The 18,710-nt window shown below is 42.1% G+C and overlaps 2 protein-coding genes across 3 annotated transcripts in view; both read right to left on the bottom strand.

Annotated features, from left to right (window-relative positions):
• The window catches only part of PRDM11 (PR/SET domain 11), a 405,666-nt gene that overhangs the window by 80,876 nt on the left and 306,080 nt on the right, over positions 1–18,710 (bottom strand). The window lies entirely within an intron of this gene.
• Positions 1–18,710, bottom strand: part of LOC142014649 (transmembrane protein 263-like) — a 348,901-nt gene that overhangs the window by 234,621 nt on the left and 95,570 nt on the right. The window lies entirely within an intron of this gene.

Here is an 18,710-nt window from a genome sequence, read left to right as displayed (position 1 = left end):
TCACTGATGAATCTATCTTCCATGAACTTATCTAATACTGTATTGAACCTATTTACACTTCTGGCCTTCAGAACATCCCATGACAATGAATCCCACAAGTTGACTGCTTGTTATGTAAATAGTACTTTCTTCTATTTGTTTTAAATGAGCTGCCCATTAATTTCACTGGGTGATCCTGAGTTCTTGTGCTATCTGAAGGGACAAATAAAACCTCCCTATTCATTTGCTCCACACCATTCAGGATTTTGGAGACCTCTATCATATTCTACCTCAGTTGTTTCTTTTGTAAAATCAATAGTCTCTGTCCTTTTAATCTCTTATGGAACCTGTTCAATACCACTAATTATTTTTATTTTCCTTCTCTGCACCTCTTACAAATTCATATATAGTTTTAAAAATGTGCAGTCAACAGAACTACAAACAGAATTCAAGGTGTTCATATGTCATGGATTTATATAGAAGCTTTGTGATATTTTATTTCAAAGAAGCCATATTGATGATACAGGAACAAACCACCCCAATGTGCAGAAAGAAATCTTCAGTGAGCTTAAACATAAAAAGAAAGCTTAGGAGAAGTGGAAACTTGGAAAGATAACTAGGGAGGAATATAAGAATATTGCTTGAGTATGCAGAGGTGTAATCAGGAAGGCCAAAGCACAAATGGTGTTGCAGATAGCAAGGGATATGAAAGATAACGAGAAGGTTTTCTACAGGTTTGTTAGCAACAAGAAGATGGTCAGGGAAAGTGTGGAACCCTTACTAAATGTGGAGGGCAATCCAGTGACAGATGTGGAAAAAGCTGAACTTTTTTTTTTTTGCTTTGGTCTTCACAGACTAGGTCAGCTCTCAGACTGCTGCACTGGGCAGCACAGAATGGGAAAGAGGTAAGAAGCTCAGATTAAGAATTACTTAGAAAAGCTGGACATGCATAAATTCACGGCACCAATCAAATGCATCTGATGGTTCGGAAACAGCTTACTGATGTGACTGCAGAGCCATTGGCCATTACCTTTGAATACTCATGGCACTGAAGGGAGCCACAGATGACTAGAAAAATGCAAATGTAGTTCCTCTAATTTAAAAAGGGAAGTTGAAGAATCAAAGGACTTAAAGACCGATCAGCCTTACCTCAGTCCCTTGAAAAAATCATGGAGTTCTCAAGGAATCAATTTTTAAACACTTGGAAGAGAAGAAGCTGATCAGAAACAGTCCACATGGATTCATTAAGGGTATGTCATGCCTGACCAACCTAACTGCCATCTATGATGAGCTAATTGACTGCGTGGGTATGGTGGAAGCCTTAACTTGACTTTAGCTGTGCTTCTGATAGGCTCTCCTATAGTATTCTTGCCTCAAGTTAAGCACCGTGGGTGGCTGGACTATAAGGAGGATAGGAATCTGGCTAGCTTGTCAGGTTCAAGACACAGTAATCAACAGCTCATCGTCTAGCTGGCATTCGGTATCAAGTGGAGTATTGTAAACCCGGGTCTGGTTTAGTTCAACACCTTCATTAATGATCTGGAGGATGGGATGGAGTGCACCTTCAGGGAGTTTGTGATCGCACTAAATTGGACGGAGAGGTAGATAAGTTGGAGGGTAGGGATAGGGTCCAGAGTGACCTAGACAATTTGGGCATTTGGACCAAAAGAAAGCTGAGGAGATTTAAAAAGAACAAGTGCAGAGTGATGATTCTCTTGTATTTTGATTTGGGATGGTCACATCTGGATTACTGCACCCAGTTTTGAGTGTCCATACTACAGAAAGGATGTGGACAAATTAGAGAGCGTTCAGGAGAAGGTAACGAGTGACTGGGGACTAAGGCATATGAAAGGTCTCAAGTTGTAGTGGGGGAGATCTATGTTGGATATTAGGAAATAGAATATTTCACTAGGACGGTGGTGAAGCTTTGGAATGGTTACCTAGGAAGGTAGTGGTATCTCCATCTGGAGAGTTTATAAGGCCAAGCTTGACAAAGCCTGGCTGGAATGATTTAGTTGGGGTTGCTCCTGCTTTGAGCACAGAGTTGAACTAGATGACTTTCTGGGTCTCTTCCAACCCTCATCTTTTTGAGGGTTCCAAACACTTGTAGCCTTTTCTACAGCTGTTGCACATTGAGTGTATGTTTTTAAAGAACTAACTGCAATGACTCCAAGAGTTTTTTCATAAATGATAACATCTAATTTAGACCCCCTCATTTGGTATGTACCATTGTGATTATGCTTTCTAAAGTGCACCTCTTTGCATTTATCAACATTGAATTTCATCAGCTATTTTGTCTTCCTTGTTTAATAAGATCTCTTTGTAACTCTTTACAATGAACTTTGGACTTAAGGGTCTTGAGGAATTTTGTATGATCTGCCAATTTTGCCACTTCACTTTCCATCCCCCTTTCCAGATCACTTATCAGTAAGTTGAAGGCCATAGGTCCGAGTGCAGAGCCTTGGGAGACCGTGTTATTTACCACTCTCCACCCAGAGGCCTGATTCAGCCACATGACCTGCTCATATAATTCTGCTTTTTTATTCCAGCTGGAGAGGTGAGCAAGTTGTGTTACAGTTTGTGCCAGACCCATCTCCCCTTTACAGCCAATCAATTTGTAACCCCTCGCTTGAGCAAAAGACTCTTGTAAGGCTAACAGGGTTGCTGAGCACAAGCATCAAAACTCCAAGTCCATGACAATAATAGCTGATAATCATTGGTCACAAGCTTTAAGAGAGGAACAGCATTTGGTTCTCTCCAGTTATCAGTCACCACTGAAAACATTACTTTTGTGGAAGAGGCAGAATGTTTGGTCTTCCTGTTAATGCGATCTGCTTGAGCATTTATCGTTAAGTCCAGTATGTCAGCTGTATCTATCCATCACCCTGAATGTGTTTCAGCCCAGACTGCCAGTTGCACTCTCCAGTCTTTTTGGATGAGCAGCTTTGGGAGGCAGTGGATGACTCCATTTTGTGAAGAACAGAAAAGGGAGAAGAAAACTAAGAGAGAGGGAATGGGGATTGTAAACTTTCCTAAATTAAAGATTAGCTCACCTTGTTTATGAAAGAGGGGAAGAAATTAAACATTACCTTGAAATAGAAATATTCCTAACAGGATGATCACTTTGAAATGTTCAGTTAGAGAAAGGAAGCCCTGACCACATCTCCCTAATACAATTTTAGCATCTTCAAACTTGGAACTGCTGTTCTTGGCCATGGGGAATTCTCTCTCCACCACCACACTTCTTTAGTTCTCATCACTACTGCCTGTCACTCAGCTGTCTTCTTCAGATTCCCTACGTTCGCCCTCTCTATTGCTTCTTGAAATATTCTCCCTCTCTCCCCTAGTTAGTTTGTAACTGAATCTCACTCGCAATAAAGATGATGCATCCTAAGTGGTACTCATGCATCACAAGTTGCGAGACCCCAGGTTAATGGAATCTCTATTTCCATACACACTATGTCGCTTCCCCCGTTCATTTTCTTATTAACATGCAATGGGGAACAGAGACATATTTGACTAACTTTGTGAATTCATCTTCAAATTCTTGACTCATTTGCGAAGACTTTACTTCTCTGCAGAGACTGCAGCTGAAAGCTCTACAGAGCTGCACTCAACCTTGTATTATTAAATACAAATATGTAAACATTGCCATTGGTCATAATAGCATTAAAATGTAGTTGTCTGAATGCTAGAAAGTGATGGGTGTTTTAGCAACTAGAAGACACAAGGGACTGACTGAAGGATGCAACAGGAGTCTTATTTCTCCATTTTCTTCTTTTTAATCAGTTTAAACCATTAGGAAACTAGCCTGTTTCTTGGTGGAATATCTTTTGGTTTCCTGTATTTCTCCAGGAGCCTCATCAGAGATACTGAAATGTTGGAAAGATTTTCTGAGAGCAGTGGGACAGTTACCTCAAGTGTCTGCCTACCCTCTGCTGCTGGAAACCTCTATGGCTGTGTCTACACTGGCATTCCTCTTTCAAAAGGGCATGCAAATGAGGTAAATTGAAAATGCAAATGAGGTACAAATTTGCAAATCCAACACCTCATTTGCATATTCTTATTTCAAAATAGCATCTTTTGAAAGAAGAAAACCAGTGTAGACACTGATATTTCAAAAGTAAACCCCATCTTCGAAAGAATCCTTCTTCCCCCTATTTTTTGTTGTTGTTGGTAAAAAGGGTTCTTCCGAAGATGGGGTTTACTTTCCACAGAGCAGTGTCTACACTGGTTTTCTTCTTGTGAAAGAAGCTATTTCAAAATAAGATTATGCAAATGAGGTGTTGGATATGCAAATTCACACCTCATTTGCTTTTCAGATTTACCTCATTTGCATACCTCTTTCAAAAGAGGAATGCAAGTGTAGACACAGCCTATCAGTTCCCCAGACTTGTACACAATTTACTTCCCCAATTGCTGGTTCCCAACCAGATAAAGGACTTTCAATCAACTGGGGACAGGCACGGTGGCCAAGAGCCCAAAGGAGGAAATAGCTGAGAGTCAGTAAAATCAGGGAAGGGTGCCCCATCAGTGAGTAGGCAAGTGACGAGGCAGAAAATTATGGAGGCTGGGATGTATTGTGGGGACTGGGATGGAGGGGTGGAGGGGAAACTTACATGACACAGATGAAGACCAGTTCATTCATCACTTCTTTAAGGTCTAAATCAGAAGTAACAATAACTCACCTAGGCTACGTCTACACGTGCCCCAAACTTCGAAATGGCCACGCAAATGGCCATTTCGAAGTTTACTAATGAAGCGCTGAAATGCATATTCAGCGCTTCATTAGCATATGGGCGGCAGCCGCACTTCGAAATTGACGCGCCTCGCCGCCGCACGTCTCGTCCCGACGGGGCTCCTTTTCGAAAGGACCCCACCTACTTCGAAGTCCCCTTATTCCCGTGAGCTGATGGGAATACGGGGACTTCGAAGTAGGTGGGGTCCTTTCGAAAAGGAGCCCCATCGGGACGAGACGCACGGCGGTGAGGCGCGTCAATTTCAAAGTGCAGCTGCTGCCTGTATGCTAATGAAGCGCTGAATATGCATTTCAGCGCTTCATTAGTAAACTTCGAAATGGCCATTTGTGTGGCCATTTTGAAGTTTGGGGCTCGTGTAGACACGGCCCTATACAGTAACTGTTGTTCTTCAAGAAGTGCTGTAAATATAATGTAGATGCATGCATGCTCAGTGCACTCAAGCTGGAGATTTTGAATTATCTGTAGTCATTGGGACAGCAACTGTTCCAAGTAGTTTTATGCATCAAATAATTAAGAGTATAAATGGCATGGTCATGTCAACTGCCTTTCAGTGCCTTTGCTATCAGAAACATGAGGATAACAGACTTCATAATAGCAGGGATAGAGGGTGGGTTGTGGAACATCTGTGGAAAGAAAACTTCTTGAAAAAGCAGTTGCTGCAAAAGTAAGTAACCAATGTTCTGAGTGCATACATTCATATATGTTCCACTGTTGAAGATTTCTAAGCAATATTCCTTTGGTGGTGGAAAATAGACCAAGGCCTACACTCCAGAGGAAACTCAATCTAAGCTACACAGTTTGAGTTGTTAGTAGTTTAACTCAAGTGAATGTAGCTTAGATCTATTTACCTTAGGGTCCACACTGCATTGCATTAACAAGAGAAAATCTCTTCCATCAACTGCCCTTATTTACCATCCCTGTGTGTACAAAGGGGCATGTTAATGAGAGGGTTCAAAAGATGCTAATGAGGTGCTGCAATGAATATGCAGCTCCTGATTAGCATAATGGCGGCCGCGGCAATTCGAAAGTGCGGTTTTTCGAATCATGCGCCGCCTGTGGAGATGGGACATTCCAAAAGGACGCCCCCAGTTTTTGAAAGCCCTTCTTCCTAACACCAGATAGGAAGAAGGGCTTTCAAAAACTGGTGGGGTCCTTTCGGAAGGTCCCATCTCCACGGGCGGTGCGCGATTCGAAAAGCCACACTTTCGAATCACTGCAGCTGCCATTATGCTAATCAGGCACTGCATATTCATTGCAGTGCCTCATTAGCATCTTTCGAACCTGCTCATTAACATGCCCCTTCCAAAAGGAAGGGGCTCGTGTAGACCTAGCTCATCTTCTGGTGGAGTACCAGAGTAACATCCAAAAAATCAGCTGTTGATTTGGGGGTGTTCACTAGACCCTATAAATACATCTTGGGAAAAACATTAAAGTAGTCTGAGCCCTAGTGAAATGTGAGACAATTTTTTCTGGAGGTATCACATTTGTTAAATCATATCAAGTCCTGATACACGAGGAGCTCTAATTAGCATTTTTTGATACTGAAATAGCCTGCACTCTTATCCTTTCAGTAAAAGCCCTAAAAATTCTAAAAGGCTCTAAATTGCTTTTCTGTGTCGGTATGAATGTTAGATCACTCTGCTCACATCCAGAGTGTATAACCTGTCTTCATGCCTGTGAAGATGTGATGTCAGAAACTGGTAGATGTATTATTTGATTTAGATGGAATTCCTACACCACTTTCGATAGACATTTCACTTGAGGCCTTAAAGAAAACTTATTTTCATAGAAAATCATGTGTGTCCTACCACCAAAGCTTGTAACTTTCCTACTCTCTAGCATGTTATTGCAACTAGAAAGACTGTCTTAGTTTACAAGACAAAAGAGAAAGTAAGAGGCTAACGGCTCAGAAGGTGGTCTCCTGAGTCTTGACAAAACGAAGCTAGCAGAACCATTTCCTCCTTGGGACCTTGTTATATCTTTCATTGATCTCCCTACCATAGGATGAAAAGACACAGACTGTCCCCACAGAGCTGTATGAACAGCAGAAACGGCTGGGGTGAACTTTTAATGAGCTCATTGAGGGCCTATTTTTTTTTTTAAACTCCAGTAAGTATTACTAAGTAGGCTTCACCTTTGCCTAGAGTGCAAATGATGCTGGGCCCAAACAGAAAAATCCACTTAGCCAAATAGCTAGATCTATTCAAGCCTTTCCTATGGCTAAGCAGAATGTTTTGGAAGCTTTCAGACTCTCTGATACAGTTGTCCATTCAACACCCATACCACAGGATGGAAACTATGAGAATCGGAGTGTGGCCTATGGCCATGGCAGAGATACATCCTGGAGGAATCGTGACATCACTGGAGGTTGGACCAAGAGGGTTTTGAAAATCAGAGAACTCATATTGCTTCCAGTGGGGCTGACAGAGTCGTCACCTTTCAATTTTGTTGGTACTGAAGCTACCAGTACAAGGATCTCATGCAAGGTGAACCCCTGGAGATGGTGTTAGAGTAATTCTGGCTCCTTGTGTAGCTGGATAGATGACAGACAACTGGTGAAATAAACTCTTAACTAAAGATGATGGTGACATAGGTGCCTGCCTTTTTTTTTTTTTTTTTTGAATCTTGAGCTAGTATCCAGAAGTATTGAGGGCCTTGGATGAGGGCTCTAGAGATGGAGACCTGAGATGCTTTCCATGTTTTACTGGGGCTTCAGCCCCCTTTCACAAACAATGTCTTTTAATGCTAGAGCAGCTGTTGAAAACACAGGAGCCACAGAAACACTTCTGGCAAGGCACAGCCCACGTGCTCATTGTCAGGACAACTAGGATCAAAGGCTGAGTGCATGAACCTCTCTATGAAGTACATCTAGAGTCTGGATTCCCTCCATTTTTGTGTCCATCTAGAGAAGGAACTGAATATGCTGCACCTTTACTATTTTATATATATATATATATAGGTCGTCCCTTGTGTCCAACAATGACATCATTTTAAAATATAAAAAAATATGAATGTTCCATGGTGCAAATATCATCTTCCTTTTCACTGTTTTTCGACTGCTGTGAGGACAAAACTGCAAGCTGCAGCATGGTGGCCATTTTGGTTGGGACAAGCAATTTTTGGGACACCTTTTCTAGTCCCCTCCCTCATTCTGAGGGTGAGCAGTGCTGTTCCTAAAAAGGCCTGCTTAGTCGCCTGGGATGCTGCCAAACTCCTCTGTTGTCCCAGGGTCAGAGTCGAGTGACCAAAGTCCACAGGCTGTCTATGTGCAGGTTTGGAGCTACGGCTCCCAGTGGTCACCTCCACCTGTCGCTTTGCCCCTCCACCATTGCCGTAGGACTTCGAGGTAGACAAAAGTGATGAGAATGTGCAAAGAACCTGTGAAAGAGAATGTTTAAAGTGGAAAAGCCATAGCACAGGAGCAGTTCCACTCTCTCAACCTCAGAAGCCTGGTTCCAGTGGTATGAAAAGTCATCACGGCTGGGACTTCTAGGCTGCAGTGGATGGCCATGCTGTCTTTGGTGGCTTGTCATGCCCTTTGCTCTCCACAGAACGTTGCAGAACCGCCTTCCTGGTTGTTGGCTCTTGCTGTTGATCTCATCCGCCCAGTCAGCTGGGGCTGACTTTGCATGCTTGGATAGGCAATTCCCAAACTCACCGCAGGTTTCAGACCTGCCAGCTACCCTCACCTGGTTTAGCCCACCTGTTGAAGCGTTATCAGGGTGTGGCCACTGCATGCTACAGCTTCTTGGAGCCACAGGTGAGAGCTGGGTGCCAGCCAGGTGGGGACCGAAGGTGCACAAACTGCCCCGAAGAGACATGACAAGTCCCCATGCCAGAGGTGTTACCCCTCCCTGGACACTCCCTACACCCCTTTACAGAATATATCCTTCCGGTAACAGATGAGAGGCCTTGTGTGCCCATCATTTGCAGGCATCAATGCCTCACATACTGGAAAGTTTCTAAAAGCTGACAATCTGTGGTTTGGCATCCTGAACTCCCTGCTCATCCCCCACCCCTCCCCAAAACAACATGGTACCAGAGTACTGCCCCAAGGATAAAGGGAAGGGTTGCTCCTGACAAAGATGGAGAACAAAGGAACCTAGGGTTAGGGGTTAAACTAGCATTTGTGCTCACTAACTACTGACTAAGCTAAGTCTTTACAAAAAGGGTGCTGATAAACACTAAGTGTGAGGCATCCTTGTGAGCCCCAAGAAACTTAGGATGGCTGGAATGGCTGAATTCATGGCATTAAATTCTGAGAGGGAGGGAAGGAGTGGTGATGGGGCATGAATCAGTACATACATGGGTGGGCCATTCTGTTAATGACCTGAAGGTTTGCATGTTACTGAAAAGGAATTTTCACAACAGATTGGAAAGAGAGGCTGCTGAAGTCTCTTTTATATTCAAATTCGACACATTAACACATGTTTTGAACTGGGATGGGAATTTTTTAAGTCATTATTGGGGCTCTTTTGCATACTTGGCTTAATCTAATGCTTGACTCCCCTCCCCCACCTTCTGCCCCTCTACTCTCTGATTTGCTCACCTTGATAATATTTTTCTGATTTGTAAACCTTGATTACTATTTTTGGTTCTCTGTGCCTTAAATATTGAGTCTGTTCTGGTATGGCTATGGTCTGAAGAAGTGCGTCAGTCCCACGAAAGCTCATCACCTAATAAAGTATTTTGTCAGTCGTTAAAGTGCTACTGGCTGCTTTTTTGTTTACATACATGGGGATCCAGAAATGCTGGGAAGGAGAGAGGGAGAAGAGCAGGGATGGGGTATGCTTGGGAGAGGAGGTGGGGAAGAGGCTCAGCAGGGATTTGATACTGTGAAGTGTAAACGTTTCTTTATTTAATTTGAAGCTGATGACAGTTCTAATAATATACGAATAATTAAAACATTTCTACTTGTTTTGAAATATTCAGCGTGCCATGCATTAATGCATTTAATCTCATTCTTGGAGTCACAGTTAATGCACATGACTGATTTCAATCTTGCAGCCCACTTAGACTAAGGAGGCCACTCTTGTGGCCCAGTCACTAGCCTTGGTTGCCCATCTCTGCTGTAGATACACAGAAGTAAGAGAGCACCTGCACCAGCAAACCCACTTGAGAATAACAAGATACAACCGATGGAAGAAATACACAAAACAGGCAGAAGAGGAATAGCTGGTCAGCTAGCTAAACCTAGTGGTTAGACCAGGAGGCAAGTCTAGGTACCTGTGTTCTATTTCCAGTTTTCCCACTGACTAGGACCTTGGGTAAGTCTCAGGTTTCTATATGTGTAAAAGTAAGATAATAAATTATCAATCTATCTAAAAATCTAAACAAACATCTAGGCACCAACTTGACACGTGTCATGAGAAATTATTTCAATGTTTAGAAAGCATTTGAGAGGAAGGCAGAAGAAAGAAAGGGAGAGGATTACATTATACTTCGTTCAGTTAACCCGCTTTTAAGAAAGTTTCAGGTTGGGGGGGGTTGCTTCTAGGCTTGGAATCTGTACATTCAGGTTCTATCCAAAAGCAGTTCAAAGATCTGAACTAAAGGATAAACCACTCAAAGGGAAAATTTAAAATGGAAAGGCAGAGCTGCAAATACGGTATAGCAATCCTGTTGGGAGCCACTACAATCCACAGAAAATTCTCTGAGAGGGATCTTAAGAGCAAAAACAATAAGCAGCATTCAGGGTGAATACCTGTAACCACTCAAGGCTGAACTTTCCCTCTCAAGCAATACATGGAAAGATCATATTATCTGCAAGCATCACCGTTGAAGTTCTAAGAGAAATTCTTGGTCAACAGCAGGGCCCCAAGAGAGAAAAGCACTTTCACTGTAGCTATAGTCACTTGATAGTTTTAAATACCCTGCATTAATGAACCACTTTATAAAAGTTCTCTCTTATTACACAGAAGGGCTCCCCTACACTTGAGGGAATGAGGAAAAATATATTGCTAACATTAAATAAGTGATTCCATGAGTACTGATTCCAAGAATGAAACCTATTTACAACAGCAATTCAGAGTTCCTGTTTATCGTGCATAGTACTGGGGAAATGCAATTTAAAATAGCTACGATAAACCTGAAAGCACAAATTTCACCATGACTTACCATGTGCTCCCTTCAAAGTGGTGATTTACCTTCCTGGCCCGAGCCTTCTGCTTCTAACATTTATAGCTATATAAAAACTGCTCTTGATAGGACACTGACTCGTGTCATTCAGCCTGCAAGTTAAACAGGGTTCAGAGTTTGCTGTACAGTTTCCATTGCACAGTGTAACAACTGACAAGAAATTTTGTTAAATTCCAGCGTGTCTTTCTTATAAGGGTGATGGATAAAGATATACTTCGTGCAGAGAGGAGGCTCCCATCACCTGGAATATGGTAACTTTGGTCTGGCACGACGACTAATCTTCACAGGAGACGGTATGATTTAACAGTCAGATCAGGGGACAGAATACTGGTATTTCTGGACTCTAGTCCTAGCTTTGCTACTTACTTACTTTGCAACGTTGGACAAATAATTTAACTTCTCCATTTCTCAGTTCCCTCATCAATAAAATGGGGATAGTATTTTCCTGTTTCTCACAGGTCATGATAATTAATTAATATATAGACAGGAACTCACAGAAATGTAAAGTATTTTGTATGCTCAACAGAAGCCATCCCAATGACCTGGTGTGGAAAGTAAGAAAGTCATTCAATCATATTCCACCATGGCAAATGTATACTCTTAGTCTAAAAACTTAATATACTGTGTCACTGAGCTGTGCACAATCACACCCCTACCTTTCTCCTGGCCTATTAGTGACCATAACGTGATGTTTACAGCAGATAAGGTGGTATTCTCATGGTGGTAGTAATAACATATGCAAAATTACAATATCAGAATTGTCACTGGAAAAGTCTGGCCAACACCGTTCAGAATAATTTTTCATTGGGAAAATTTAATCAGGGAGATTTTTTTCTTTTAAAGTCTGTGAACTGAAAGTTTATGAAAATGAACAATTGATAATCCAGATACACAAACTACTGCCACAATACGGACCTTCAAGGCTTCCCCATAATACAGCCCTGAGGCTGGGTCTACACGGCATGGCTATCCCAGCAGGTCCATGCTAATGAGCAGCCTTGAAATTGCAAATGGCTGCTCATTAGCACGGTCCCATAGCTTATTAGTATAGAGAGCTCGGTCTTGGCAGAGTGGGGTGCTGGCAGTAAGGAGGCTGTGTGGATGTGCCCCTGCCAGCATATTGGCCTGGCTACAGAGGGGCTTTTTGCCAGCAGGGGCACGTCCACATGGCCTCTTTACTGCCAGCACCCCCCTCTGCCGAGACCGAGCTCTTGCACAGCTATGCTAATGAGGTGTGGGACCATGCAATTTCGAGGTTGCTCATTAGCATGGACCTGCTGGGAAAGCCATGCTATGTAGACCCAGCCTGAGAGTCCCACTACGGTCTGTTAATTTACCAACTTGCAGTACCGTCATGCTGATCGCAGCAGAAACACAGAAGCTGATGAGTCAACAATACACGTCCATCTCTACACCACCGATGCTCCAGCTCTGTTACTTTTGAAATGCTCAGCCCAAAAAAATGAGTTAAAGAGGACATTTCAAAAAGCCTTATGAAGAAAGGACTACAGTTATACAAAGAGTAATTTTCTCTATTTTGCTCGCTATTACTGCAGAGCTCTGTGTTCTGAAGAGCTTTTGTCCATGCAGCTCAGCGTGTTCTCCATATATGCTACTCACTCGTGTAAACATATTAATTCTGGAAATACTCTCTAAGTGTTACTTAAGAAAAAGATGACAAAATGACCAACCCAACATAAACCTACGACAACACCACAATCTGTTGGCCTGGGAGTGACTGACATGCCAAACATTAATTCTGTATCAATAAGGAGATGAAAAATGGGCTGTGAGGAAGATTCACCTATTTAGTAAAGAGATTAAGTCACTCAAGCAATGGGCTTAATTGCATCCAAGGAAAGGATTTTACAATATAAGTTTTCTTCACGCACAGAAAGTTCATCTCTCTCTCTTTTGTCGCAACAATTTACCAGGCTTATTCATGAGAGAAAAATCTAGTTATCTTTCACAGAGATGGAAAAGAGGAGAGGGGAAACCTAGGCCCATGACAGATGGATACCACAGAAATAACAGTTATTTACCATGCTAAGGAAAGTGGGCCACTAACCCTAGTAACAGATGAAGTAGCTTTAACATCAAACACAATTGCACCTGTTAACGGACAACAAGACCATACCTATAACATTCTGTAAAAGTGCTGGATTAGAACTTTCATGTCCATTTGTATCTATAAAGTAAATCCTTTGCACAAGAGCAATAACACAGTTGCTATTGCATACAGTGAATGACCAAAGTTCCTGACATGTGTGACTCCTATCATCTTAATGCCCAGGAAATTGGTAAATCCAGCACAGCTCTGACATCCCTCCTCATTTCAGAATAGATTTGCAAATCTTCCCCCTATTATAATAGCTTTACACATTTCTCATTAGCCTTCCTAGTCAATCCTTCTGACAGATCAGTTGTCTCCTGTAAGAGCAAGAGGTATATGTACCTCATCTTATATATCATCCAGGAAAAGTCTCCCATATATAAACATTAGAGGATGAGAAACAAGGAAAGGGGAAAGGCCAACCCTTAATTACTAAGCTTCTAGTACAGTGAGAGCTGTTTTCAGTCTGGACGGGAGAGTGAGTTGTTCAAAGATGTCTAAGGAATTTGGTAATGCAGCTTCTGCAATTTCAATGTGAATCAAGTGATCAAATTCCCTAGTACTCTTTGACAACATTAGCTGGGGCCCTACAGTCAGGAGCACGACTCTCATCCCAAGTAGACAGACTCACACTAGTAGGGCTCAAGTTAACATACTGGAAACAGCATGGATGGTGCAGTCCGGGCTACAGCTTGGGTTCATAAGACTGGGGACCAAGTCAGTTTTGTGAAACTAATTAGCTTATTCAGTCCACTTTCAACTGAAGAAGAGTCCAATCCACAATTGTCAGTTTGGCTGAAAGGCCAGAACTTGAAGGGATATGAAAATTATATTCCCTCATTCGTTAGCATAGGTCCCTCCAGCTCAGAGTTAAAAGATATATGTAGGGCATACTGGAGAAATTTGTACCATCTCTGTTGTACTTGTTCTGTCAATTCAGCTTCTTTCTGAAAGCAACATAATTACATAAGTTGCTCCTTTTTTTTTTTTTTACAAAAGGCACAAAAAGTAGGTGCATGGGATAATGACACAGCATACACTTCACTATCACAACTCAGCATTGAAGACAGTGATTAACAAGCAGATATGATTTTTCATTAGCACACTAACTAATTAATAGTGAAGAGAGAAATCAAACAAACAAACAAAAAAAAAACCCAGATGGGATATTGCAGCCTGCTACAAATGCTAATTTAGCCAAGATTTCACACTAACAAGGTCTACAGCAGAACAAAAAACCCCAACCCCTCCATCCCTGACCATAATTGCAGCCAGGGCTGAAAATTAAGGGAGGAGATGATAAATCTGCTAATTGGTAGGCACATTTGTTTTTTTCCCCTCTCTCTGAAACACCACTCAAAATTCTAAGCAGCGCCCAACATAGAAAGCCACAGATGACAAAATGAAGGGGCAGTAAGAAAGAAGCAGGTGAAAGAACAGAAACACTACCAATAAGATCATATAGCCGCTGAGCAAAAACTAGAGCACAAAACAGTAGGAGGATTTAATTGAATGAGAAATTGAATTCTGGAAAAAAATTGGGAAGATTTTAAAAATGAATCAGTTTCTAATTGAGCCTAATTAATTCAAATTAATAAGGATTATTATGGCAGCATGAATTCATTATAGCTACTGTAACAGATGCACTGCAATATCTGAATGCAGTACATTATGAAATAGAACAGATCAAATCATTTTAAGTGGATCCGTATGTACTACTCCCATCTGAGAGGATGCAGCCCCATAGAAAGTTCTCTTTGACTCCTGGATTTACTATATTTTCTTGCACAAAGTCTGTGAATTGTACTATCTCTATCTTTCCTTCCCTCCCCTAAAAACTCTTCTTACTACACAGAAGAGATTAGAGTAATGTTTCAGCCCATAGCTACGAATCTTAGGTCCCACCTCCCTTCCTTTGATGCCATAAAGCAGTGATGGGCAATGTAGGCTAGCAAGTGAACTCCATGAGCAGCCCTCTGTCACTCAGTAGGCCTCAAGAGTATTGTATCCAAGACAGTCTCCCAGGAAAGGGTAACATTGCTAACTGTGCTTGCACACCAAGAATTTGTGGGGTACGCCAAGTGAACTGCAGCAGCACTTTAACTGGATGCAGAGGGAGCACACAGCTCTTGCACTCAAGGTTTTGTACCATCAGTACATCCCTCACTTCACATGCAGGTCACTTTAGTAATTCCAGTGGGGGGGAAAAAACGTATGTGGGCAGAAACCAGCAGAATCTTGTAAACCTGAGCATCACAAAGTATCTCGTGGCCCACATGCAGAACTGTGATTGCCCACTGCCACAAAGCATCAGGAATATACTTGAGCTCTGCAACAAAGTCTGTAAATGGAGTTTGCCAGGGAAAAATGGACCCATTTTGTTCCCTTGATGGCAGGTGAAACCATTAACAATATGAGCTAGAACAAATAATAGTCATATCAGATACAACTTCTATGCCAAAATGATGGAAATGTGGGTGAACAAAACAACCAAGACTAGGGGTTGGCAACCTGCGGTTCCAGAGCCACATGCATCTCTTTAAGGAGCCATTTGTGGCTCTGAATGCTGTGGCCGCTGACTCCACATGAGGCTTTGGTGGCTGGGCAGCCACCTGTGGCTGGAGGGAAGCTGGCAGGGCAAGGAGCCATGGAAGAGGAAGCCAGCCTGAAGGAGACCTGGGGAAGAGGCAGCCGAGCTGGCCTCTGCTGGAGCTGCACCGCTGTGTGGAGAAGGAGGCCACAGGAGTGGGGGGGCAGTAGCAGCATGCAGAGCTCATCAGCTGACACAGGTAAATCCTAGAGATGGGGAGACAGTTTAGGGATGAAGGGGTTAAACTTGGGATTCGGGGGTGGATTGGGGCTGAATGGGTTAAACCCTGGCTTGGGGAGGTGGGTTTGAAGGATGAGGGTAAAGCCTGGAGATAGGGATAACAACTTTCGAACTGACACAAATCGTTGTGTGTGCACTGTTCTTAAATTAGGGATAAAAAAAAGGAGGAATTGACTTATTTATTAAGGACTGTCTCATATTCATTTGCATTGCAGCTCTTGAAGTATCAATTTTGTAACTAAATTTGAAAAAAATGGATCTTCTCACTATTTCACTTGCAGACCCCTAACCTAGACAATCTTGTGCTGAGCATCATGAATGACACAAGGGTCTGTTGCTGCATGACCCACATGTAGGCTAAGGGATAGAAGTCATGATCTGTAGTTCTTTTCATTCATTAATGCTCAATGATTCTAAGAGTATCAAGGAGTGAGGTATAAGGACTCTATAACCAATTTTATAAAGTGTTAATGAAAGATATAACCTTCTCTGCATCTTCTTCTGGAGGTTCCTCATTTCCACGAATAGTTTAAATCACTCATATTAATAACTACACACTGAAATCCAGAAACAGTGCCATGTCAAGCTTGGTAAGTGTTAATGCAACATGCTAGTTACAAGATAATTCTTCTTCACTGTATAGGCATTCTTAGTGACTCAGTTTTACTTTTCCCACTTTAAAGAGCAAAATTCATTCATAAAACCACAGAACTAAACAGAAATACGTAGTGGATACTGTTGCTCATTAGCATGAATAACTCAGAAAAAAGCCTCATGACATTTCCTGTTTTACCTAGTGTGTAGAACAAGAAGTCCTGTGGCACCTTACAGACTAACAAATATATTGGAGCATAAGCTTTCGTGGGCAAAAACCTGCTTCATCAGATGCATGAGTCGGGGGTTTCAGAGGAGGGTTTAAAGAAGTTTCAGTCAAGAGGTGGGCCTGTGTTGACAAGATCAATTCAGTCACGGAGGATGTGGCCCATTATCACCAGCTGATGTGGAGTTGTGAACATCAAGAGAGGAGAAACCAGGTCAATTCAGTCAGGGAGGATGTGGCCCATTATCTTCCGTGACTGAATTGACCTGGTTTCTCCTTTCTTGATGTTCACAACTCCACATTAGCTGCTGATAATGGGCCACATCCTCTGTGACTGAACTAACTTTGTCAGCTCTGGCCCTCCTTTTGACTGGATATTCCTCCTTTTCACGAGCCTATATATTTAGACCCTCCAGTGGACCCACTCATGCATTTGATGAAGTGGGTCTTTGCCCACGAAAGCTTATGCTCCAAAATATCTGTTAGTCTACAAGGTGCCATTGGACTTGTTGTTTTTGAAGATACAGACTAACTCGGCTACCCCTCTGATACTGGTATAGCTATGATCTGAAGAAGATCCCATGAAAGCTCATCACCTAATAAATGATTTTGTTAGTGTTTAAAGTGCTACTGGACTGCTTTTTTGTTTTGATACGATATAGACTAACATGGTTATCTCTCTGTTACTATTCCTCTGATACTAGCGTGTAGTGAAGCTACCCTCGCTACCTTTTGGTTATTTTGCTTTTTTTTTCAAAGTTTACATGTTCAAGACCTGAAAGCGTGAAATGATTTGATTGCAACTAGTGCAGTAACTTCTAAGTGTTTAACATGAAATCCTTAGGTGACTATGCATAGACCAAAATGCCAAGTTAACAAAGCACTCACACACTATGGGTGAAATCCTGAACCTGTTTAAATGAATGGCAAAATTCCACTGATTTCAGCATTTAATCCCAGGCATATAAGTGCCACACTACGATCCTCCTGATGTTGTTCTGTCCTACCTTGAATCTCATTCAGATATTTATGCTAAGTGCACTCAGCTTCCATTTTACTGATCAAGTTATACTATACTCTGCAACTTCTCCCATCATTGTGTACGTCTCACTTTTAGGCTGCGTTACATTTTCTACTTTCTTATCTTACCATATATGTGTAACTGAAATATGTTCCAGTTGTATTACACGTTTTCTTTGTGTAGTCTTTACCTTGGGCTGCCTAAAGGCATGAGTTACTGGGGTCGGAAGGGAAGGAGACAGCAGGGGCAGAAGGGTGGAGCAGTCTCACCAGAAATCATGGTGGTTTACAGAAATGGTAACCTGCATGGTGAAGGACTTGTGCTGATTGTAACAACTTGTAGCCTGTTTGGGTCTCACATAGGTGGTAGGAGCCTACTTCCGCTGTGCAGCTGCACTTACATCACTTTTTACAAATACTTTGCTAAACCAGCACAAACTCTGTGTAGCAGCTCATTTTGGTTTAAGAGTAGCATCTTTTGGTTTAGCTCAAACCAACTCCTAATCCACTTCGGTTCAACCAAAATGAGCCTGGTTATTCAAAGAGGCCTAAAGAGAATCATGTGTCAGACACCTTTATCTCCTTTGGAAGTCCCATGTTAAAAATTGACACTGTGATATTAAAGAGTGCAGTGCCACTTACATATCAAATTGTTCTTTTAAGAATGAAAACCCAAACAGTCCACAAATGAGTGTGTCAGCTTGTTGGGGCCAAAAAGTCAGCGAGCCTGACAATCTGCATAGAACACATGCCAACACCAGAGAAAGAGCAACTCCACCTGAGCAGATTTCAGTTCTAGGCTGCAATGTGTGTTAACAAAACTAAATAAAACAGCTGAGAAAAGTGAGATTACCATGTCCCTTAAATTACATGGCTTTGAGAAAACTGCTTCTCTTATCAGGATCCTAACAGTCATCATCCTGGCTACTGGGACAGGTGTTTGCACACCACTGTCCAAAGCCACTCTGCAACTAAGTGGTGGGACTGATGTCAGACCCTTTTAATCTCCAGTCAAAAATATAGTGGGGCTTTATCACATCACCAATTTTT

Source organism: Carettochelys insculpta, chromosome 6 (genome assembly GCF_033958435.1).
Source record: "Carettochelys insculpta isolate YL-2023 chromosome 6, ASM3395843v1, whole genome shotgun sequence".
Taxonomy (NCBI): domain Eukaryota; kingdom Metazoa; phylum Chordata; order Testudines; family Carettochelyidae; genus Carettochelys; species Carettochelys insculpta.
Note: the sequence above shows the minus strand (reverse complement) of the source record. Positions and strands in the feature narration are given on the sequence as shown.